Raw genomic sequence first — 27543 nt, 5'->3', positions numbered from 1 at the left:
TAGCATTCGCTACTTAATTTAAAAAATTTTTTAAATATTTTTGTTTAACTAGAATGGGTTTATGTTTTTAAGATATAGTTTTAAAGTTGATTTTTTTCTCACTTCCTAATGTACTAAAGGATTAAAATTTCTTACATTTGTATATTCTCGTTGACAGTACACTACTTTAATATTTTTAGAAGTTAATTATGAGTTAATCATTCATTTGATTAAACTTTGATTCCAAACCCATGGCGTCATCTGATAACAAATTTGAAAATCGACGGATCTCACATTTAAAAAGTAGAAAAGAATTAAAATAAAAAAATGTGCTTTTCAGTACATAGCTAAAATGAATTTCTTAAAAATTTTTGATAATGTTTTTCAATTTAAGTTCTTGATACTAATTTTTAACTTTTAGTTTCTTTCTGGTAACTGATGTTACTAATAATACATAATGTATAACCTGTCCTATAACATAGCAAAATATCACTATTTTGAGCACTCGACACAAATGAATATTTAGTAGAGTTCTTTTATAGTCTCTTACACAAAAATTAAAGAACCATGAAATTCCAAGATCCATAGCGGTCAAAGTCTAAGCTTTTTATCGTTAGTGAATCTTCGATATGTAGTGACTGTCGGAAAGCATATTTGTTATTATATTATGTCGGTTAAACTTCAATTACTATATCATCTTCAATGATTAAGTTACAAAATAACAGTATAAAAGAAATTCCCATATAAATTAATCAAAATTAGTCGATAATAAACATGACACGAAAAATATGGTGTTTAAAATAGTTTTGAAAGTCCAAAATAACATGTTTAGAAAGGACAATTAAAAGTCGCAAAGATTTACTTATTCTATTTCGTACCAAAGCAAGCAACATTTACACATAAAAAGTAAGGATTGATGTTAAAGTCAGGATAGAATTGTGGCTCAAGACATCCACCCTCAGAGCAGAAATAATACAGTTTCCTTTTAGTTGTATTTACATTGTTGATCGTGAAGCCGCGTTCTGACGAACCTGTGTTTCTGTAGACATGGCACACTTTTCCTTCTTGCCCCTCTCTTGCAGTTTTCCGGGGTTCTTTGATGTCTGTGGACGCGATACGGAGTTTCCCGCAAATTGTCTGTAAACTGAACGGACATCAAAGAACCCCGGAAAACCGCAAGAGATTGGCAAGAGGGGAAAGTGTGCCATGTCCGCAGACGCAAAGGTCGTTGGAAGGCGGCTTCACAGAACTACAAAATCTTGTTACTAGTCAACATCAAAAATTCACATATGATCAGAAAATGAGAAATAGATAAAAAATTGGTCTGTCTCTTCTATTTTCAGGGCCTGATAGTAAGGTCTCGACTTCGAGACCTGACGTTCGAAACTTGGTTCCATCGAAGATTCATCGTGTAAACGAGTTTGGAGCATGCTAAATCCACCAGAGCTTAATGTTTTACTTTTGGTTTGGCAATGAAAATTGGAAAGGAGTGCTGACTTGGGTATCGACCTCAACTGTCTGCGTCTGAAAATTACGAGATCCGTTTCAAAATAGCCTTCAAGTTATTTTCAAAACTGTTACTTTTTTTCTCTTTCTGTTTATATGTGTTCCAAGATATCAGATATCGATTGGTCATAAGATTTTACTGTTATGTTATGATCAATAATTGCCGCAGTGTTAACAGAGCCTTAGATGAAAAAAATCAATAATTCGCTCGTGTGTAATATCTAAAGTTTGTTACTCAGAATCGTTCGTATCCACACAGCACTGATCGTCTCAGTAACATTTCAGCTGTATATGCAGAAAAATTGTGACGTAGATAAATTTAATGAAAGTTTTTTTTCAACGTAATAGAGTAATGAAAAGATGGCAGTTTTTATTAGAAAACCTTTTTTTACTTCTTACTCTTTAATTTATAAATTATCATATAAATTGTTTTTTAATATTGAATCTTGTTTTACCAACAATTACGAATTTGTACCTGAGAAGGTTAAAATCAGAAGCAAGTGTTATTTCCAATGTTATTAACTTCTATTAAAAATTATTTTTTAAATTTTATTAATTATTTTCTTTTTAAAATTTATTTTTTCAAAAAGGATAATGAAATGAAGAAAACGCAATTTATTCTATTTATTCCCCAAACGAATGAAAAGCATCTCAAATAAAAGAATAATGGCATGCTTACACCTCAATATTCTTGAAAAAGCATATTGAAATCAAGTTAACAATCACAATTTATTTGGCTAAATATTAATATCACTTTCCATTTTCAGAACAAATGAAAACACCTGACATTTTTTCTTTATTCCAATAAAATTATCAACTCATTCTTTAACAATGGAAGAAAATCGCAAATAATTCTGGAATATTTTAAAAAATATATAAATTTTTGAATTCAATATCACGTACTGAGACGTGCAAAGAAAATAACCATAAGCGGAAGTGAAAGATTTTTAAAAGTGATAGCTTATGGAATTGTGTGTAGCATATTTGCAGAAACTGAAAAAGAATGCTGCAAATAGGTTTAAAATGGAAGAAAAATTTCTTACAAAGAAATCTAAAATTTCCTGTAGAAGTGTGTTTCGTTATATAAATCTGAAAACTATGCCGTCAATTCACATAAGCAAAATGTAAAAACCTTTTGAAATAATATTAAGATACAATCTTTTGACCCCGCAAAATGAGAAAATCAGATGAGAGAAGTTGCTCGAAGAAACATAAAAATGATAACAAATGGTTTAACAGACAGCTTTGCGTTCAATCGACGAGATTTGATTCGATTTGTTCGAGGAAAGATGGGCGTCTTTTATCAAATCTTAGTCACTTTCATTAAAGTAGGCTGATGTGTGGGCTGCCTTTTCATTGAATGACCTTAAATTTGTTCTTGCACGATTTATTTTCTCATAGCGTAGTAGAATAAACAAATTTTGTACAAAAAAAATTTAATTATGACTTTCATTTTCTGCTTTCATTTCGAATGTAACGCTTAAGGATTTAAGAACACACAGATAACTGTTTTTTCACGACGAATTCAGACGAAATAGAATTATTCACCAATAATAGTTACTGACCAATAATTATTCACCAACAATAAAATTTTGTTCAGCTTATACATAATCATCATAAATTGTATTTCTCTGAAGCTGGATTTCTTAAAACTCCTGATTCGTTGAATAATATTTGAATCTCGAAAAAATGAGCAAAATCTCCTTTGTGATTTCCATAGGATATCCAATTTCCATCCTATCAATTGTATCAAATTTTTTCTATAAGAAATAGGGCTCTGAATAAAAAAAGATTTATTTTAAAAGTCCATCTTAATCAATTCACAGAATGACTTATAGTTGCAAGTTATTTTTGAAAGAAGAAAGTAGTCAAAGTAAATTTTTCTCTAAACTCTCTCCACTGTTTTAAGAAAAGTGCAATGTGTTTCAGAATTATGAAGAAATAATTCGCAAACGATTGAAGATTTATAAAAATGTCAATTGAGCAAGAAACTTTGAAATGAAATCAGAATTCTTCGTATAACCAGAACTGAACTGTTTTCGAAGTCTACAATTCCATTTGAAATGAATAGAGTATCCGAATGAAGTTCAATGTTGGATAAGATAATTGATATATACCGGCTAACAAACATTCAATGTATTCGCCTCCATTCTGAAGTAACAACTATCAGACGAGAAACCCCACTTAGAATTGCAATTATATGGATCAAAAGCATACATAAATAATATACGTGTTCAAGCAAAAAATCATTCGAAACATATCATCAATAATCGACAGCGTGAAGAACATCGGAAATAGGAAAAAAGTTTTGAATCAAGAGACAAATCTTTCTAAAATCACTAACAAGCATTTTTACTAATAGAATATTATTTTTAAAAAAACTAATAAAGTCGCTTATTTTCAATTTCGAAATGTTCAGTAATTACAAAGCAGTACGATTATTTATCTAATGTCGATTCTACTCCGTATACCTCTTTGAATTGAAGAAAATTGCAACCTTTATTATCATACTGATGGTGCTTTTTAATTCATACTGATGATGTTTTTTTATTCATACTGATGCTGCTGCTGCTGCTCTATTATTCATACTGATGATACTGTATTTAATAATTTTAACGTATATTGATTTTTACCTTAAATAAGAAATAAAATTATTTGTTTGATAAAATGTCAGAATATATTTACCATTTATTTTCTAAATGATTCTTTGCTTCGTATAAAAAGGCAAATTAATTTCAGTTTTTATTTTTTATTTTAATATGAATCCTCTTTTAAACACATAATCTGAAAGTTTTAATCAAAAAGTAACTTGACAAGGGAAGAGTTAATGCAAAAAAGTACTTCATTTTCAGTTCATTGCACCACCAACTAATTGAAGGTTTTCAAAAGAAAATATAGACAGTTTATATTTCTTATTTTTTATCATCAAATTTTTCACTATATAGTAGAAGAATTCTCTTTTATATTTCTTTGATATAAAAAGAAACAAGCCTTTTTCACAAATCTGAGAGTTTTTCCCGAAACAAATACGAATGGTTGTGTTATTTTACAAGGACATTTCAATTAAAACTGGCGAGGTGTGAGTCATTGAGAAACTGGATTCTCTGAGAAAACACTTAGCAATGAGCGAGATAAAAGTACAATCGATTGAAGCCATCGTTTTCATAACCCCATATTTTGGTATGACTACGCCCACCAGCGCGGCAGGTAGCTGTCGCAATCCCCTCCTTCATACATTGACGCCATCAGGTTCTAAAACTTATCTGTTTTAAACAGTTGCGCAACACATTCTAACTTCGTACCTACGTGAATTGCTTTAAGAGCTACAACTGCTGCATTTGAACTCCATGTCTGCCGCACCTGGAATCATCTCAGCATGACAACCTTCATCTAAACACCGCGCGACTCGAAACTTATGGCGAAACACTGAATGTATTAAAGCGCTTTTATCTTCTTTACAGGGTTTCTTTTAAGTTGCAGCAGCAGCTTACTTACTTTGACGACGAATTCAGTAATAACCTTTTTTCACTATATATCGAATTAAATTTAGCTTTCTTTTATATGCTAAGTTATTTTTGTTATAGACGCCAGTTTGAAAATTTTACCTTTGTAATAAGTCTTATGAAATGTTCTCTAACTTGTGAAGAGTTCGTAATTATTTTTCAAAGTGTTATCATTTCAGTGCAACTCTTCTCGGGTATATTTTCAGGTTACATGTGGTGATAGGAATTTTTTTCTCATTCCAGTTCTAATCAAAAAGTAATTTAGATAAATAAGAATGTAAAAAAATAAATAGGTAAACAAGGAAAAACGGTGTGTGATTTTATTTTTTATGTGAGCATGTATTTGAAGATCAAAAACTCTAAAGTTAAAACTGAAATCCCTTATCTTTTTTCTACGTTCCTCAATTAGCACCATGAAATGAAACTGTTTTGAAATGATACTCGGAAGAGTATGCCATCATTATTTCCTAAGAAAGTGAGACTATTAAATAAAACTTTTTCCATATATTTTTTTTCTTTTGGCCATGTCTAGGTCAAATGAAATCACTTTAGATGTTCAAAGAAATAGTTCTATTCAAAATGCATTAACAAAAAACCCGGAAAGAAATGAAAGAAAAATGTAGCATTCATATTCTATGGATGACTTCATTTTCATTTGCAGATGATGCATAAAACAAAATTACTAATTAGATATTACTTTTAAGTTTTGAATAATAATTGAATTCTATTATTCAAAACTTAAAAGATAAAAACTCAAAATTTAATTCGAATTTGCATTTGTGACTTTGTAAACAATATGTAACAAAAAAACATTATTTTAATTTTTTTGTGCTTGAAAACTCTCTTTCGGAAAATCCAATATTTACATTTTCCTTGGTACTGGTTAGATCATCTCTTAAGAACGGGATGCCAAGCATTTCAAAGCAGCTAACATTTTTGAACGAAGATGAATCTATGTGTTGACAGTGCAAGCCGTACTCCCAGAAGGATAATAATTTTCAATATATACTTTTTGAAGTACAATTTTTGACATTATGCATTTATTAAAACGAAATAGCTTGGGTCGAATGTTCCTTTTTTCTGAGGCAACTTTGAGTCTCAATTTCCCCCAAAACATTTCATGCTATTGAATATGCAAAGGCTCACTGAAGTACTTAAAATACACACCAGTACTTCTAGGAAGAGTATAGTTTTTTTTTTTTTTTTGACATACTATCGCATTTATTCTTGTCGTTTTGTAAGTTCGACATTCCTAAATTCCTCTACTCAGATTGATACCATCAGGAGAAGCAATGATACTGACAGTGCAAGAGAATAATTGCAATAAACTGACTCTTAAAATATATCTGCGCAGTAACATTTTGCATTTGCACCAACCTCTCCTTTTCTTTCTTTCTTTCTTTTTTTTTTCGCTTCACCCGTTTGCTTCGCAATCTGTAGTACTGTTAGCTAATAAATTGAACTATTCACTTGTATCGTAATCAGGAGGATATATAACATTTCTCGGAATCTGACAGCTGTTTTTAGAAAACAGTTCGTCTTCAGTGCATTTTAAAATTTTAATTCATATTTGATTTATTTGTGTATGCTCCCGTTTCGAGGATTTCGTATTATTCAGGATGGATTTCGAGTCGCGGTGGCCTGGTGCTAAGGTCTCTGCTTTGATGTCGGAGAATTCAAGATTCATTATCTGATTCAATCAAAAATCCAATATCTTAGCAGTCTGGAGCATGTTAAAACGTTTGAGCCGTATATCTGCCAGTTGATGTGACGTGGAAGTTAGAAAAGTGGATGATGCTCCAATGGACGCCTTCTTCATTTGATTAGATTCACAATAGCAAAGTTCGTTCTGAAATATCCCTCTTGTTGCTTCAAAATGGTATGCATAATAATAACTAAACTTGATATTATTTTAAAGCAAGGACGAAACTTTAGAGAATACACAGTCTCCTATCGTCTACGTGACTTCATTGAACTACCGTAACTTCAACAACACTAGATTTGTAGGTGCAATCTAGCTAGAAAACTCAAATTATTGGGTTTTAATAAATGCAGGATTATATATTATCATACATCGAAAGCCCATATTTCAACTTTACCAAAACTCTTCTGTAGGTTAGCTGCATGCGCTTTCAAATTATTGTTGAGTCATTAGTGGTTTCAAAATATTACAGGTTTTACTGTATGTAGTTTTTGACATAAAATTGTGAAATTTCATAACATTTTTTTTTTTTTTTTTTTTTTTTTTTTACATTGAGTAGAGCAACTAGATAAAAAGTATTCATTTCACTTTCTAAAAACAACAGGATTATAAAGGAATATTTAAAGGAAAAATCTTCAAATCATTTGAATTTTATTTATGAAAATTTCCATTTAATCGTCATTAAAATGGACATGATTTGCTATTCAACTAAGTTTGTCACCTTAATTGTTTTAAGATATGTTTTCAAAATGAGCTGGAAACTAAAGGAATTTAGGGTCAAAATTCCTTTACATTTTAAACAAATATTGGCAAGAAAAGCAGGAAATTTATTTAAGTATTTATTTAACTATTTATGTCATTTTTTAAATAAATGAAACAAATAGAAGTATTAATAAAATTCTGAAATAAGTTTCTTAAGCAGAGAATGCATCTGTAAAAATATATATATTCTCAAAGTTCTTTTCAGAAGCCCCTTTTGTGAAGACCAGAGAAGTTGTATTTTGTTAACCTTAAAATATGGGGAGATTTTTGTAATCAATTTAGATTTAGTTTCTTTTCTTTAATTTAAACTAAGCCAGCATTCAACGCTTGTTGATTTTATTTAATCTTCCGCTGCACCAAATTACAGCCAATGAAAATGGAGCTGTCTTTGAAAACAATATGAACTTTAAAATTTACAGAACCATCAAGATCCTTTTAGACATTTCTGGTTAAAATATGAACAGAAATCGTCTTTTGAAATATTTTTTTATAATTTTTTCAGCTTTAATAATTATTATTATTGAGATGAAATGTGGCTCACCAATTTAGTACTATCATCAGTCCTGAGAAAGGCTGTTAGATTACAACAGCAGAATACTTTTTGTCATGCGATTGTAGTACCGCGTAATTCAAAATGTTAATTGTGGAAAAAACTCGTACTTGATTCAGAAATAAGGTTTATTATTTTAGACCCAACAAGGCTAAAATTTGGGTGCGGAAAAGTGACATTAGATGAAATAAATCAGCAACTTTCCTTTAGATGTTCTTTTATTACAGTAATATAATTATTAGTTATATTACTGTTTATAATTTTTTTTTTTTTGCTTCAAATTACGGATTTTACTACAAATACTCAAATACGGAGTTTACCACTGATTACTTAGAAAGGACTTATTGGCGATATATTTATTAAAAGAAGCCCTTAAAAATAATTCAAACTTTTTCTATCAATTTCTTTGCAATTTTTTCCATTATTGCGATTGCACCAGCATAGCAACAACATTAAAAAGGTTGAATTATTAATACATATAACCGTTTCAATTTCCATGTAACATTTCCACATGTTAACCGCCTGTGAAATATATTCTCTATTACAGCAATATCAAGGTGGTTGTTCCGTTTTGCAGACTAGACAAAGTTTAGTTACCATTCACTAGAAAGAATTTCGAACATACTTTTATTTGTCAAAATATACAGTGGCTCCCAAAATTGAGAATACACTATACTCTTTCTTCTTTAATTTTATTCTTTTTGATCTTAACATTCCTATTTATGGCTAATATTTATAAGAACGACAAAATATACATTAACAAAAATATTAGGGTAAAAAACAAAACGGAGGAATCAATAATATTTTTATTACAGTAATTTTTATGTCAAAGTTAAAAATTCCAAAGTCACAAAATTGAGTATACATCTTCAATATATTCAAATATTTGATTTTGTCCATGATTCCATCAATGAAAACTAAATTTCCCACTCCTTTTGCTGACACACAGCCCCATACAAGAAGTGAACCACCTCCATGCTTGACAGAAGCATTGGTGTTTTTAAGAAGATGTTCAGAATTTGGCTTTCTCCAAACATAACATCGACCATCACTACCAAAAACATTGAAATTACTTCGTCACTGAATATTACTTGATTCCAGAAGTCCGGAGGTTTTGAAATATGACTTTTAGTAAATGAAATTCTTTTCTCTCCATTTACTTTGGAAATGAATGATTTTGTTCTGGCTACGCGACCATTATAATTTGCTTTTCAGATTACTCTTCGAATTGTTTCTGCAGAAACACACTTTCCAATTGTTCTTGAAGTAAATGTAACAATTTTTGTAGCATTCATCTTAGGATTGTTTGCTACTTCTCGAATAACTCTTCTCTTGGTCGTGACACTGAGGATTTCTTTTCTTCCTCTTCCAGGTTTATTAACAATTTGGCTATACAATTTATACATCTGGATAATTTTTTTGAACGCATCCGTGACTGCGTTGAATTTCTCTTGCAATTTCTTGTAGATATTTACCATCTTCAGACAATCGAATAACAAGTTTCCGAAATTCAACATTTGTTTCATTTCTGGAACTCATTATGATAACCAAAACATTTGTTTTCGCTTGGAAATCAATGATTGCCAATTAAAGTAACAAAACTGTTTTACTTATTCATTTAAAAATAAATAATAGTAGTCAAGTCGCATATTTTGTAAGGTGTATACTCAATTTTGTGACTTTGGAATTTGTAACTTTGACATAAAAATTACTGTAATAAAAATATTATTTTTAAAATACTTTTGTTAATGTATATTTTGTCATTCTTATAAATATTAGCCATAAATAGGAATGTTAAAATCAAAAAGAATAAAATTAAAGAAGAAAGAGTCTAGTGTATACTCAATTTTGGGAGCCACTGTATATGTGCATGACATAAATCTTACCTAACAAAAGTATTAAAGTTTACCCTAATTACCAATATGACATTAATAAATGGCTTTGATACTCTGAATTAGATAACTGACTCGTTTTGAAACTGTAAAACAGCTATTGAGAAAGTATACGGCTTATAGAACATCTGACACCTGAATTAGTGCCTTATTCTTCCGATTTCCACGTTACACATCACGTTTACTGGAAGGGGTTTCGAAATTTGTTCAGTCCTACCAAATATCCACAGTGCAGGTTACCTCAAATATTAGTTGAATGTTGTTTATTCCAGAAGTTGTTCAGATCTTGTGTTTCGTTACCTAAGAATCAGATCAAATCCATGCCCCACAGATTTCATTTACACAAGGCGGAATTTCGGATAATTAGGAGGACAATTTTAATAAGTACCATGAAAAATGGTAATTCCCTTTGAAATTTTATTTCTCTACATGAAACGAAAACCTAACAAAAGGTGGGAGGGGATAATGGCATTCAGGTAGCCAATATACAGTGAACTAAATATTAAATGTCTTATTCATCAGTAAAATTGCTTCATTTCCTCCCATTTGTATTATATTAGAAATATCAAATGATTAAAAAAATAACAATATACTCTATTACTAAAATTCGTCGCTTACCAGAGCATATCATTTAAAATTCAAAAGGAAAACGTGTTTTAGTTCGAAAGTTTTTCACCATTTATCAATATGTTTCACAATGGTATCAAAAATACACACTATACTTAAAACCATTAAAGTTACAAAATTCTCACCTAACCAAATGGTGATTATGTTTTGGATTTCAACTGACTCAATTTCAACTATTAGCATGCCACTAGGAAACCCTTTTCCTATACTTTCTGACAAGCCAAAATATATGGAATAAAAGGACAAAGGAATCAAACAGAGTGACATAATTTTCAGAACATAATGTTATCTGGAAAGAATACATAGAACGGCTCACAATGGTCTTAGTGTGAAAACTTTGAAAGATTCAAAAATCTTCTTGTTGCTTATATTTAGGCTTGATTTGATTTGCTTTCTTATATTTAGGCTTCAACTTCATTAATTAAGAACAATTAATTTCATTTATTTTCAATTTAATTTGCATGCCAAACCAAATCTCCATAATTACTTGTCTGATGTTATGAGACAGAATATACATAGATGCGTAAAGGATTAATCACCACAAAAATTATTCGTGCTATCTTGATTCGAATAATAAGATTTTATAATTAGTCATATGATTGTCTTACTGCTGCTCATATGAACGTATATTTTAGGAGAAACATAAATTTTAAGAAGGAAAGGAATTGGAATTCATTAGAGAACTAGTTACTCATTGTATGTATAATGCATAAATAAAATTTGAAATTTAAATGGTTTCATTTAAATTTCAGAAAAAAAATTTCTCCTACAAAAGCGATAAAGAAATGAGCATATTTTTTTCATTCCTTGGCTTCAGTTTCGAAATAAGAACATGGTAAGTTCACTGTTAAAACAGTTGATAAAAACAGTGGGGAGTAAGGAAAAATTGTGAATCCTAGTAAGCATTTTGTTTCAGCTACGAATACAATGAAATGTTTAAGTAAATAAAAACCAAAGTCTCCACGCACTCATTTTACGAAGTACCGAATCTTGTTTCTTTCCGTGAAAATCCTCCCGCAACATAAACAGAGTTTTGAATGAATCGTGTGAAAACATTTCTTCATTAATCACCTCTTGTTCATTTGAAATAAATTCTTCGATGCAAAAGCTTTCTAAAATGGAAATTCGCGCAGGGGAATTCTAAACATCTAACTGTTGGTGAAAGAGGAAGCTGTCAGTTTTCGGGTAATTCTATTGTTTACTCCAGAAGAGCGTTTTCTTCTTCTGTTGCTAGGAAATAACAATCGGCATACCATAATGTCAGGCAAATCCCTCGGACATTGACTCTGGGTCTCATACACAGAATTTAGAAAGGATCACCTCAGAGTTCTTCGTAAATAAATTTCTGTTGAGAATGGTCTTTTTCCGGAACTGTTTGAACTCGTAGAATCACATGCGTTAACAAAATCCACTCTATCAGTTTTTCAAATTCTTTTATATTTTTTAATAAAAATTTTCTTTTGGTCGAAATGAATTTGAATGAAGAAATTGGCATTTATTTATTCGATAATTAATCTTCTAATCAATATTAATATTTATATAGTGAATAATAAAGTTTAAAGGAAGAATTTTATGAATGCTACTCATTATTTCAGATTTCATCAAATTGTTTTAAAACATTCATAGTGTTAATACTATGAGTTTTCTTTATTTTTCCTAAAAAATAACGTCCAAGAATCTATAAAAGCTTTCTTATTTTTTTCTTCTTAAATTCAAGAGGTTGTTACAATATTCTACATTGCAAATGACTGTTATAATGATCCTATATATCGGTAAGCTTTTCAAACATAATTAATTCACTAACCCTTTGCAATCGGAAAAGAAATTAGATGAATAATTATACGTATGTGAGTGTATGGATTTTTATAGTGCTTAAGGAGCTTAAAAATATAGTTATAGGTTTGTTATAATTCCTAAAAATGAAGTGAGAGTTTTTGCTATGACACGGCTTTTATAACAATTATTATCTCACCAGAATGTGAAAAAAGATCTATACTTCAGAATGTCGAATCATACTACACGTTGGACCGCAAAGAGTTAAGCACGTAAATTAAAAATTTATCACTTTATCATAACTACAATGATCAAAATTTTATTTTTACGCTTTGATTCTTTAAACTTAAAATTTATATATAAATCTAAAAGTTCGCATCTTTACAAAATGGCACAAGATTTTCCATGTGTGAACTTCCACGAGAGAGCTTCCCGTCAAACATTTGAAAGAGAAATGCCGAGATGCCTGCTTTGTGTAAAGAAAATTTCTCCATAGCCGTTTCTTTGCAACCAGTTACGTTATGAAGTTACGTATCAGTTAAGCTATTATCAAGTTTTAAGAAAAAGATCTCGAGTACTGCGCAACTTATTCCTTTTTTTAGTGGTTTTTAGAAGGATTGATATAAACTTGAATGCCAAAAAACGGTACCATATATAAGTTGCCTAGATGCTATGTTTACTACTCTGATTGCTAAATGTTCTATACCTCTCAGTCCTCCAAACCTATCAACCTTCAGCACTTTTCAATCTAGGTACGCCCATGGGTGTGTCGAGAAATGACGAAGATTCCGCAAGTTCTCAACGGTGTCTACAGATCACTGGACTGAAATAACCATTCTTTGAATGAATGGCTTTTATTCCAGAAATATTTGGTAAATATCTAACTGACGTTTCATAGTTTTAAGCAGCCTAACAAGTCATGCAGGGCTTGGAGATTTGGAATCTAGACGTTTTTGAACCACTTTGATTGCATTTTTTGAAATGAAATATTGCAGTCGTTTCTAACGACGCTGGCAGCCGGCGGCAATAATGAATAACTTGTCTACACTTTTAACCCTTTGCACTCTTGTGCTCTGTCTCTATGCAGTGAACATCGTTTTCATATTCTTGTTAGATAATGATCATTATAAAAGCCGTATAATAGAAAAAAAACTTTCAATTTAGTTTTTAATAATTTTAATAAACCTACCACTATTTCTTAGATTTCTAAGCACCATAAGGAATCCTTACGCACACACATACACTCAAAATGTTGAGTTTTGTCCACATCTTATTGATAAAATTTAAGTCGTTTATCCTCAATATAAAATATTTTTAGCCTCCGCCCATATGACGACAGAGTGACCTGAATGTGTTTTAAAGGCATTTGTTGCGAATTTCCTTGCAATAAGAAGTATTTCAAAAATAATTTAGTAATATATTACGAGAAAAATTCCCCGAGAAGAGCATTGCTCATGTTATTGTATTAAAAATACACCCAAAATAGAATTATTCATGTATATCGAAAACTAAACGCATTGCCCTTATTTAATAATTTACTTCGACTTTTAATTCTTATTGATAAATTTATCATTGGAATATAAAAATTACATTTGCAAAAATATTCAGTTAAATTTCACAACTTAGAATGAAATTTTGATGTTTTTGATAACGTGAATCTGAAATTAAATGTTTAGACAATTTTTGTAAGCCGAAATTATTGAAATGGCACTGCAAAATGAGATCATTCTTTTTTTTATGTCTATTATTGCTTGTCTTTGTTATGGTTTTTTTCATCAACAGCGGCATTGTGTTATGAGATTTGACTGTATCTATTATTATTATTATTTACTAATCCATAAAGTCTTCCTGGGGATTAATTCGGAAACTATGGGAAAAAACCATCGATTCTTAACAATTTTCCGCCTTGATATTCTGGCTCTCTTATTTGCACCTTTCCTTTTTAATACGTCATATGATCTCGGATAAAATCCGAAGTATTTAGTGAAACGATATTTTGACTTCTTAGAACTGCTTCGAATCGCAGAAAACATTCTTTTTCTAATGAAAATAAGATTTTTCTCTTCGAAGTAAGGCATCAAACTTATTTTATTAAACATACTCTGAATTCTGAAAGAATATGTGGTACATTAAATACTGTAGTTTTAATTAATACTGTAGTAGTAAGATTTAATATTCCGAGACATAAAATTCGGCGCATCATTAGGCGCGGGTCATGCCACGGCGGTAAAATCTCAAGGACGCTTTTCAACTGCCTTTTTTGAAATGTGCTAAAGGTCTAAAATGCTTGCCTGGAATGAATCAATGCCTTTATCCAGCGTACTTGAGATGATAATATTTATTGTGATAATAATAGAGATTCAATCTGCGAGTGATATTTGCCGACAAAATCAATGACATTCATTCACAAACCAAAACACTAAAGAATGGAAATAGAGTACTTTTTTTGTTTACGAATCAGTATTTAAAAAATGTTCTATAATTTTTTTTTCGTTTAAAAACTAAATTTAGCCAGACATTTTCACGTGGTAATACCATTGTCCTTATTTTCTAATAAAAAATAACCGACATTTCTTGAAAATGTTATTTGATATTTGCTCTTAAAAATTTATATTTATTTTGATCGGTCATAAGTAAATTTTGAAAACAAATACATAGAATCGTTTCAGTTTTGAATCGATTTTTTCATTTCAATAACAATTTTCTAAATCTAATATTTTCATTGTTAAAATGGTATTTTAAATAACTTCAAGCCATATTAATAATTTATTTGATTGACAGACTGAGAAATTTTTTAAATAATAAATACATCCTTCACATTGAATGAGTTTCTATTCGTCAATAGGATTTGAATAAATAATTGAAAAACAGAAACTTCCAAAGGTATATGATTTGTAGTGCTCAGTGAAGGAGTCCTTGACATAAAATGTAGAACTTTTTAATTCAATATGCATAAGATAACGTCCCATGTCAAAGCAATATGATAATATGAATGTTGACAATTTAAGATTTCCTTTCACTTAAGAAGGAATCACTTTTTTGAGCTCTCAATACCCCCATACGATTCTGAATAAAATGATTATTTAAATGATATAATTATATAAGGTTAAAAAAAAGCAAGTGAAGCTCAAAATCGAACAATATTCTTTATAACCTTTACAGGTAAATATTAAATTCTGGGTTTGTCTTGTGAGAAGAAATATCTCGTTTGAAGGGACACTCTATTTAGATGCGAATGACTCATTGGGCATATTAACGAAATGCTACGCTGTGCCAACGAAATCTGTCAGGTGTTGAAGAACCCTTACCTGTCACCTCTGAACCACTGCATGGTTGTCATTTGAGAGAGAGGGAAAAAAACTTCTTAAAAGATTTCACGGTTAGTTAGAGATCACTGCACGTAGGAATATTAGAAAGGGGATGGAAACAGAAATGGAATCACTGGACTTCAAAAGAATGTGGTAATGAATGTATAGTCTACATGAATGAAACAAAGGATGTTTTTGATTGTTTGTCAGTCGCTGTTGGTTTAATGCAACAGAAAGATTTAAATTAAAACATTGAACTTCGTTGAAAGTAGTGCAGCAGGAATGCATATCTTTAGCTGGAAGGTGAATGCATCAACAAAGCGATTTGAATCGTATTTGGTTCAATCAAATCCATCTAGTTCGAATCTAAATCTATGCTTTTTTAACATGAATATACATTCGAAAAAGTTAAAAAAATGAATTTGGTTTAATGGTACTCGTATTGATGGATTGATAAATGCTATGAACCTTTTTAGCTCATTCCAAATATTTTATTTTGTTCTTGTTTTGATGTCCATACTTTTTTTATAAATGATTCACTCATATCACAAATCGAACTAAAAGTTTTTACCTAAAGTACCATCATTGAGTGATATTCCCAATATTTTATGTCATCGAAGCTATTTTCTTTCTAATATGTTATCCATGATACTTCCAACGGAAAACATTTTATGCGTGTTTTCAGATTTTAGGAAACATATGATTCGATTTTGTAACAAAATTTGATTGACTCCTTTTATAGAACTTTCATTTTAAAAATGCTCCATTAACAAATAATGTTATTATTCAAAGATAATGGATGAGTATGTTCTTAATTTATTTCTTTTGCATAAGCCCATTTTCTTACTCTAGCACGAAAAAGGGAACTTCGCTGCTTTAGGAATTGAATCAGTAGTCAGAAAACAGTGTCAAATCAACAAAATCCCAAAATAATACAGGTGCACTCAGATGAGAAGATTAGGTTTTACTCATTTGCAGTAGTTATGGAAAAATGCGGAATACAAATTAAAGTTGGTAGTTTTTAAGCACGTTACACGTAGCATAAACAATATATATAAAAAAATATAAGAAAATCCATTGATAACACTGTTTATTTTTATAGTATTTATAGATAAATCTAAAGTACCTGGGAAATGTCTGACACAAACCTATTATAACTTCCTATTTTTAAGTATTATTTAAAACAAGAATTAATAAATATTTTAGGTGCAGCTTAAACAAGAAATCATAACATCTGTGCAAGATTCGGTATAAATCTTGGTTACTCGTTACTTGGTTATTTCGGTATAAATCTTGGTTACTTATCAAGTCTTATAAGTAAATCTGATACCACATCATCGTTTTTCGATTAATAAGTAAATACAATTTCAATTATGAACTTACTGCATCTAATCAATTATCTTCGGGAATTAACTTCGATTTTGTTTACACTACTATACATATAGAAAAATTTCCATTCGTTTTTAAAACGGTATTATAGATTAATTATCACCATATTTTGATAATTTTCAATTTGATTTTTAATTGTAAACTTTAAAAGAACAAAATAATAAATGCAGATTATTGAGCTTCAGTAATCAAACCGTGTTTAGTAAGGATTAATCAAATCACATATTTCTATATTGTGTTTTAAAAATAATCGTCTGTGAATCATTCACTGTTCCAAACCAAAATAATGAAATTTAACAGAATTCTCAACATTTATGAGGACTTCATTCAGTTTTAACATAAAATATCGATGACCTTTATTTAGAATAACGTTGCGCGCCCTTTAAAATTGGGAAAAAATTATTTACATAGATTTCATTTTATAAAAACACTCTTGATAAGCAAAAAAAAAAAAAACTTTAATGGAAACAAAACATGAAGTCTCCTGCTTCCATGTCAAATACAACGATAAAAGAAAAAATAAAGATCAATAAATTGAATGGAAAGAGGAAAGGGTGCAATTGAAAATGCCCTGAGGAGTTTTGTCTGAAGAGAGAATTTCAGAATATAATAAAATGATCAACTTCAATGACTTCACAAAATGATTTATGAAGTCAAATGATTCAATGATTTTTTAAAATATTCAGATAAATAAATTTTATAAATTATTATTAAGTCTGCGACAAAAGTCAGCTTACAAAATGCATCCTATATTTTTCATTTCATTTAATAATTAATATGAAATATGCATTTTTTATTCTAAAGAATGTGCTATTTTCTGTTTCAAAGTTTTTCATGGGAAAAATTTCTAAACAAATCAATGTGTGGTCGTTCTTTTTTTTTTTTTTTTTTTTTTTTTAATATAATTCAATTCCGTAAATACGGATACAACAACGTAATTTTAAATTCCACATATATGTAAAGATATTTGTTGAAGAAATACAACTTTATATATTTATTTCTCTTTTTTGAAATTATTTTATTTATTTCATCTTTTAATAATGAGTCAAAATACATTTTCAAATTTCGTTCTGGTGTATTTGTAACTGTCAAATTTTATTTTAAACGCCAGCAATCGATGTTCTATGCATTGAAATTTCGTATTTCGAATGAAAGATTTTTGTTTTTATAGAAGACGTAGAAACACAAATTAGAACAAAAATAAAATATAATGTTATCAATTATTAACTTAAATTGTTACTAATACAGCAGACATTAAAGATTTTGAACAAGTTGTAAGAAAATACGTCTTATAATTGAAGACAAATAGACTGTATGCACTTAATGTGGCCCCACACAACAATAAATACAAGTTAAAAACGATGGTAAATTTTAACAGCTTTTATACATTTAAAATAATACTACCCAACCATTATTTCTGGCAGGTTATTATAATCCAGTAATGAGGATGATATCTTCCCAGACATTTTTTTTAAATACTTATATAAAAATAAATTATGAATTCACATTTTTCCTACTTTAAACAAAAGCTACCATAAAAAAAAAAATACATAAGACATTTTAAATAGTTAAACATTCCTCTGCGTATACAGTTAAAATAAACAAATTTAAATAATATTTTTTGCAACTAAATAAATGACGGTAGTATCTAAGAGAATGATTCATTGTTTCACACTAAAAAAGATGATTTTAAATGTTAAAAAACTTATAGCAAAAAAATACATTTTAGTAACAAACAAATAAATGGAATAATAACAGTCATTTGTTATAACTTTTAAAGCAGTGCAAAAACAAACAACATTAAAAACTCAATTTACAGAATAACAAATTATTTTCAAACTTAAAGTGGAACTAAACTGTAAGCATTTCGGAGGACCTGAAGATAACCTGCTGTATTATTGATACCACTGTATTTTATCATAAATTTTATAAATATAATAATGTTGCGTTTTAAGATAATGTTATTTTGATTTACAGTTGAATTGAAATATTTTAAAAGTTAAAAGTGCGTGAATGTGATCGTTATTAAACTGTCACTTCAGATTTAATTCTATTTTTTTTTAATTCGGCAGTGTGAACTCAAATACATTATTTTTAGATTTTCCAATTCGACCCAAAGTAGATATGAAGTGACAGATTAATAAAATGTCTTACCTTTCAATGAAGACTCTCCACATGTTCAGGACATAGAAACACGCAGTGATATCCAAAATAAAGAAGTCGGCGCAGAGTTTTAGTCCAACTTAAAACAAGAGTAAAAAAGAAAGCGAGTGTCATGCACTCGGCCTCAAACAATCGACTTGTCTAGTCCAATGCCACTTGCTTCTCTGAACTTCCCCACCCAGCATACTTTCCTTTTACACTAAGAAACTGGTAGTAAGATCCAGCTCGTTTCGTCTTACTGGTTTTCATCTGACGCCACTCTAATTGCATGTGCTCGCTCTCGGGACATTTCTTCCAGTTCAAGATCAAATTTCTCCCAGAGATGGGGATGGAAATTTCGCCCCTTTTGGCTGATCGAAAAAGAACATTACAACGAATAATGCGATTTCATTTTTTTTTTTTATCTAATGTTGAGAGACTTACCAAATATCTCTTTTTCCAGTCGGAAGGAAACTATGCACAAAATTTTGATCGAATATTTTCTGTTTATTTCTTGTGTATTTCTCTAAGCTTTAAATTTTTTTTTTTTTTTTTTTTAAGAATAAGATATCCATTTGTCAAAATAATCAGAAATTCAATACGACTTTGGAAGATGTCAGCATATTTTTAATGACTAAGTAAATTCAGAAAAACATGAATTTTCTTCATCATTCGATAGGATTCTTTCAATACATCTGCAGTCTTGGAAATAAATTTTGAGCATTCATTCTTTGCCATTTTCAAAAAGGACACCATTCTATAACTTCCTGCCATGACTTTTCCCCTTATCATCTTTTTGTTTCATAATCATCGTGTTCTTTATTCGTTGGCATGTTTATCTTGGAATGAAATTCATGATTATTTTTTAAAGGCTTCACTAGAAATTAATAACAATACTAATTACTATCGTTGAAAATTTTCAATTTTAATTAGGAAATTAAATCCATTAAATTTAGAAATTCAGTTGCATACCAACATAAATATTTTGTAATATTTCCAAAACTTTACAATCATGCTTTAGGTTTAAATACATTCTTTAAAAAAAAATACTTCTCCATATTAAATATTTTTTTCAACAGAATATGATACATCGACTTCTGTTTACATTGAGGTATTGGAATAGCATTTCACAAATGCAGTGCATCTCATCATCTCACTACATCTAAGTGAAACTTGCACCAAATCTCATTTAAAAATGGCTTAGAGGAATTATGTCCAATAACCTTTCCAAACAAAGAATTCAAAAGAAATTTAATTCTCCAAAACAGAACATTCTTTCAATAAATTTAACTCTTTTTCTCTCTTCAAAAAGATAACAGTAAATTCTTCAATAGCTCTAACAGTTCACATACTTTGCCCTTTTCAAAAGAAAAACTGCATAGTAGAATTGGACAGCCTCAGCAGACCTGCGCCATTATTACTGTATTCGGACCAGGGAATATGAAACCTGAAACAATGCCAACAGAGTCTGGTCCATTCAGATTTTTGAACGAAAAAAAATTAACAGTATTATTTTTATTCGATGACAAATTCAATAATCTTTTTAAGCGTGCATTTTGTTTTTGAGTATGTGAAATGTTTTCTCTCAATCTAAATATTTTTCAGATTCTGCTGAACCTGTTTCGGACTTCGACTTTTTAAAAAATGTTTCAATTTCATTCCTTCAATTCTAGGATTATAATTGGTGTTCTGTCACTGATTTTCTTTCAATTGTTCACCGTGCTCTGTTATGTTTTAATGTATCTTTAACTTCTTAACTTTTTATCACTGTATATACCCAACTTCGAGTATTTTTGTTTTAATCATTTTTTGTGTGTGTGTGTGTGTGTGTGTGTGTGTGTGTGTGTGTGTGTGTGTGGAGTTTTATGAGCTTTATATTTTACATAATATACTGACGATTGTTCGGGGCAATGCACTTGCTGTCGGGCTGTATGGAATTATGGAATTGGCAAACATTAATCTTTATTTGGGTATTGACCCTATGATATGTAATTATAGCCTCCTATTACATTAACTATAGCTTAAAACTTAATCTAAAAGTAATTTTTGGCAACCTGTTAAAGATTTAAACTGAGAAACTTTTCAACTGGAACAAAGGATCCGGTTTTGAAAAAAATCTCTGTCGATATTCCAACTGATCAATCGGGGGACTGATTAATAAAATTGGTAAATTAAAAAAGAAAAACAATAAAATAATACTAAACCTATCCCTTCCTGAAAGCTCCCATTTTGAATTGCCTTGGCTGGATACCCGGAAAGACAGAAAGCAGTGACGTAATTCAATTATTTCTTTTTATTTTGATATAGTGAAGAGGAAAAATATAAAATGTGGTATGAGATGAATATGAAAGTTTGGGGCTCCTTTAAAAGTTATGAAATATTAATAAGAAAAATCTTTGATCAGCTTTAAGTGATGCATTTGTCACCTTGCCCTTCTCTTTTTTTCCCCTTTGCTCCAGCTGTAGTCTAATTTGTTTTTAAGACATACAATATAAACTATCTATATAGATAGATAGTTCTAAATCTGGACATAACTAAATTAGTAATGAATCGCGCTTTATTGAACACTCCCCATCACCACCGACTTGCAGATTTTAACATATGTCCCAGATTTGTACAGCCACTCACCTGAGTGGGGACTTCTACTTGTAACTTTCTGACCGCTCTGGTGGTTTGAGCAGTCTTACTAGAGAAGACCTTACTCCCCCTGGTGTGAGTTGAGGATCCGCATGTAGAACGTCTAATGTATTTAACTACGGTCACTGTTTGGGCAATACTTGTAAGCTTTTCTAGTGACTTAATAAACGCACACGGTAGGAGTGACGGTGGGCCTGGTCATGCCTTTGGACGTCCTGGGGGAGTATACACGAATTATCTTAATAGATTCGAACCAAAATCTGAGATTCTGGTAATAAAACTATATTTCTCTTTTCATCTACCTATCTCGTTGAAAATTTAAGATACATGCACTTGATGAGACAGATAAACAAGGTTCTCTTTGACAAAATTTACCCGAAATTCGATAGAGATCTACAAACTGGGTATAAATCCAATAAGAAATTTCATGTTTTTAGCTCATGACATTTTTGAATTATCATATTCATAGACAAACTGATATAATTTCCAGTTTCTTTTCACAAGATTTCCAAAATATGGAGATTAATAAAAACATAAAAGCCTATTTTTTTTTATAATTTCAACACTTTCTGTTTCTTTTCGTATAAAAGACAGTAAAAAACAAAACTGGGGACTAATGTCTGCTTTATTAGTGAATCTCTATCTCTCTCTCTTGTAACTGTTTCTTCTTTCCGAAAAACTGAAGAGTGCAGTTTAGCTGAATGTAACTACCATTCAGACATCTGAATGGCAGCTTGAGAAGGTATTAAGCATCTCCTAAGCCACTTGCTAACATCTAATTTCTGTAACTCATGGTGTTAAAAAACTCAAAGGACTTATTTGGAATAAACAAAAAAATAGTTACTTTCTGTAACTTCTGTAGATCATTTACTTTATCTTATGTCAGTTCCGTTTCAAAATCTAGCTTAGTGTATCATTCGTGAAATTATATTAGTCGGCAAGTTGCCTGCTGCCTGCAATAGAAGCAAGCAATCGATATTTAAAATAGAAAGAAATTACTCACTTAAGCATGATTTGAAGGTTGACCATCACTTAAATTTATAACTACTGTGAAGAAAATATCCTTCTTTTAAGAAAGGTATGAACCAAAATATCTAGAATTCTCGTTCTCATTAAACTGCACTGTCAGAGGTCATAATTTCATATGAAATGAGCTTTAATATTTGTGTGTGTGTGTGTGTGTGTGTGTGTGTGTGTGTGTGTGTGTGTGTGTGTGTGTGTGTGTGTGTGTGTGTGTGTGTGTGTGTGTGTGTGTGTGTGTGTGTGTGTGTGTGTGTGTGTGTGCATTGAAAGGTGAATCAGATCTTTTTGGACACTGAAAGCTTATCTAAAAAAGTGGATGTTCATACACTTTTTTGCGTACTTTTACTGTACTAGATATTTTTTTTATTTGAAAAGATGAAATTTGATAATCATGTTTTCATTTATTTCTTGGTTGATGAAACTTAATATACTTTTGCATTCCCAAAGACAAAATTTTATTAAGCATTTTCAAATCTTAAACAACCATTAGTTGATAAATATTATTTAAATTCGTGAGTGGCATCCTCAGGTAATGAAGTTGAAAAATTTAATTCTAAGATTCAGTAATATTTCTGATAATGAATTAATTATTATGTTAAAAACTAAAATATAGAAAATAAAAGAAATATAAAAAATTAAAAATTAAAATTTATCATTGTACAAAATTTACAAAAGTAGAAAATATTTTTTATTGTAAATATGTACGTTAAAAGAAAATCATTAAATAGTGAGGCACTAAAAACAATGCTATAAAAAATTAGGCTACAATGAATACTATAAGAAAGAAAGTTTCTAAGTATTCATAAAGAAATTAAATTTTAAATGCGTTTAGAATTCCAATTAGCTCAGAGCCTTTCTTTCAGCGCCTGAGAGAAAGGATTTGCTTTGCTTTTGCATTTTGAGATTTTGCTTTGACGTCCATATTTTTGATAAAATTTATTTTTATTCTATATAAAAGTTTATTTTAAAAACTTTTTCAAGATTATAAATATTAAAAAGCCTTTATAGCCACAACCATTGCGCATTTAAATTAATGATTAAAAATGCAAACGACTATTAATACTATGAATTGAATGAGTTGGGTTTTGTATATGTAGTCATGATAATGTTACAATCTATGGGAACAATTGAAATTCCTCATTTTGTTAAATAAGCATCCAAAAGTGATACTAATAGTAATTTATTCTTCATTCAAATGCATGACTTTTCATCTCATACTCGCGATTTTAACGATCAAACACAAGTACGGTAAATATGAGATCATTCCAATTGTTCGTTTAAATTCTTCTTTTGGTTCTGAAAAACATATTTACAAAATGGTAATTATACAAAATGTTAAACTATTACGTACCGTTGTAAAAAACGTACTTAAAACGATATATAATTACAAAAAGGTAATTATTTATTTTAGTGAAGCCACTTTTTATTTATGTTATTTGCTCACGAATAATTTAAACATATGAGCACAGAATTATGCTATGAGATTACAACACAGAAATGCAAAAAATGTGCAGAAAAATATTAATTATAATAAAAATGTCTCAATCCAGAGTTAAAATTTTTTTTCTTTATAATCCGTTTCTAATTTTTTTTTCTTTTTCCCTTTAGCATGAAATTATTTTTATCAAATTGAAAATGAACGATAGAATCTTCTATGATGCGATTACTGTTTCAGAATATCTGCTTCGTCAAAGTGATATCCTCATTTATATGGTTAAATTTCATAATAGTATTTAAGCAAAAGAAGTATCTTTCATTGGAATGACCATAACGAAAGTTGAACCCAGCTGCAAATTCTAAAGAAATAATATGCAAAAATAGAATTATTTAATGTGAGAACAAAATGCTCATTAAATTTAAGTCTCTTTGAATGAAAAATCATTAGTATTTATAGTAACTTATTTTTCGTATTTATAATTCGAAGAGGATTTTTTATTCCCTAGAAGACAGCATTTCGGGTCATTTTGTATTTCTGTACTGGCTCGTTTAATGTATTTCATTTCATTAACAATCCTCATATGTTTTCAAAAATATAATGTTTAGATTTTCTGTATGTAAAAAATAAAATCCTGAAGGCCAAATTGACTTCTTCCGTAAATTTAATCTTAAATTTGCAATGACACCTAATATGACCCCAAACTGTAATTTATAATTATTTCAAACAATTATGGTGCATTTCCAATAGTAATAGTGCTCTTCATAATGCAGTTCCGAATCGATATGGATTCAATAGAAGTCAAATAAACAGACACGAATCAGTAAGACAATCATAAGGGCTTCCGAATTAAATTGTGGCTTCGTTACTTCTTCTATTGTAAGCATTTAGCCGACTGAAAGAGAATGTTGGGCTTTCTAATGGCTGAATATTCTACTGATAGGTGTCATTTTTGTAGATATTACAAAGAGCCATAGTTTCTTCTATGCGATGCACTCTAAATAAGCCTGGTTCATCGACGTGAGATGGATGTATCATTCATTGTTCATATTTAAGTAACATTAATAACTGAATAATTTAATTAATAAATTGTTCGAACAAAGTATGAATTAAATTATTCAGATCTCTGCCATATGGAGCATAATCTGTTCAATAAATAAGACTTTTTCCTTACATTTGTTCCTGTATCACTGAAAAACCAACTTCATCAAAACTTTCAATACATAACAATAATTTAATTTTCTGAAATGAGTATATTTTCCAATAAAACACGTTTTTGAAATGTGGAATTATTTCAAATGTCTCATATTACAAAATGAAAAAGAAATTAAATTTTTTGATATTGCTTTTAGGTTTCTAATTATTAAAATAACTTACAGAGAAGATGAGACTGCGTAAAAGAATGTATAAAATCAATTGAATCTTATTATTTCTTTCTCCTATGCATCGAATGAATATTTTTATTTAAGAGTATTACAATGCTCATTCATGAATTAACTTTATTCATTTTAATTAACTTACCGCCATGTATGTGGATGTTCTCCAATCTATAGGGACACCTCTTTTTTTTTTAATTTATTCATTAAATATCAGAAGTTACTACTTCACTCGACTTTCCCAACCACACTTTCTCGGCGACATGAACGGGATTGCAAAACAATATGATATTTCCGACACTCTAACTTATCATGAGATGGTCATCGACCTCACCAACCCTATTCTGAAAAGCAGGGGTGAAAACCGGCTTTGTTTGGGGGCCTTTTATATGGATGAGCAAAGAATCGAAGGGAATATGCGAAGATTTGATTCATCGGACACTTGCATTTTTCCCTGCGTCCATTGCTTCTACTTAAGTCGACGCCAAATATTTTTATACGTCTGAGGTAAACAAGAAATTAAACATTTCGCAGGAAAGCTAAAAAAGTTCCGGAGCTCGATGTATTGCATGCCGCATTTTGTATTTGTATTTTTTTCTTCCGACCAACCTTTACAAGAATTTATTCACTTGAACAGATGGTTGATAAATGCAAATGAAATGAAAACATCACAGTCAACAAACTGGTCTTATGATATTTATCTCTGAGGTATAATTATATAGTGCTATATTTCTTAAAGAAAAACAATGGTAACTTATTTGATTTCATAATATTTTTTCATTAACATCAAATTATTAGATAATAAAAATAGTAGTAAATGAAGGGATGTTTACCAGCCGCATAGCAACTGCAAGCATCGTCCAGGCAAAGCTTTGTTTTTCATTCCCTTTCTCCTATTTGATTTCAAAAACTGGAATAAAGGAATCACTATTTTGATTTATGCTTGAGTAGCTATTATAATTACTGCTATTCTAGTACCATTTGTTGCTATTCAGGAGTTTTTATTAATAATCTCAGTGTAAGGAAAGACAGTAATATTGTTGAATTAAAATATTATTTTCTAAAATACTTTTGAATAAGAATAATTCATCTCAAACCTGCGACTAGCTAATGGCAAACAGCAATATAAATAGTACTAGAAGTAAGCGCATTTGTTTTTAAAAAGGAAAATAAACACACTTACATTTTCAATCCCTTATGTGCGCCCACTCGTCTGTATCTCCCTTAGCTCTACGACGCTTAGATTTTTTTTTAAATTTAAATATCTAATTTATTGTATTTTAATGGCAGCATGCTGTTTCTTATGTCTTGGAAGAGGAAAATCGAAGAGAATGTTCTGATTTGCTCTGTTTATAAAGTCATATAGTTTCTCCTTTGGCAAAAATGCTCGCCTATACTCAGAAATTAATTGGATTGAGATTATTGATTAATATATTATTGTAAATAGTTCTTACAACTATGCTGTACAAATCCTTGAGGTAATTTTTTAAACCATCTTTATGAAATCCATCAGAATACTAATTTCAAAGTCTAATGCGATGCCCTTGTGACGAACTTTAAGAGTAGATGAAGAAAGCGAATCTACAGTGAGCTCATTAGTTAAGTAAAAAATGGTGGGTTAATGAAATTGCATGAATAGTAACATCTAATGCTTTCGGGTAATCTCTGCATATAGTTATTCATGCAACTATGCCATTGGAAATGTGTGTTCCATGTTCGATTGACTTGTTTCTACACGCCGTACAAAATCTTAAAATTTGATATTTATTTAAAATGTCCTTAATTGTATCAATAAACCTTTTCAATGACCCTACCTTTTCTGAAGATCTTTGAAATCCCTAAAAGCAAAATTGTGCTTTTTTCTTCTGCACTGAGTAGATAATTTTATTCACTTAGTTATATTTTAGGAGGAAGGGATTTTTATATAGGAGCATTAGAT

The 27543-nt window shown here is 29.9% G+C and overlaps 1 protein-coding gene across 2 annotated transcripts in view; it reads right to left on the bottom strand.

Moving 5' to 3' along the window:
- LOC129959544 (uncharacterized) overlaps window positions 1-19318 on the bottom strand; it is a 78311-nt gene extending 58993 nt beyond the window's left edge. For both annotated transcript variants that reach the window (XM_056072425.1, XM_056072424.1), the window contains exon 1: window positions 19146-19318. The gene's annotated coding sequence lies outside the window, so the exon portion shown is untranslated. The remainder of the gene's footprint in view (window positions 1-19145) is intronic.
- Between the last annotated feature and the right edge of the window lie 8225 nt (window positions 19319-27543).

This window comes from Argiope bruennichi, chromosome X1 (assembly GCF_947563725.1).
Source record: "Argiope bruennichi chromosome X1, qqArgBrue1.1, whole genome shotgun sequence".
Taxonomy (NCBI): Eukaryota; Metazoa; Arthropoda; class Arachnida; order Araneae; family Araneidae; genus Argiope; species Argiope bruennichi.
Note: the sequence above shows the minus strand (reverse complement) of the source record. Positions and strands in the feature narration are given on the sequence as shown.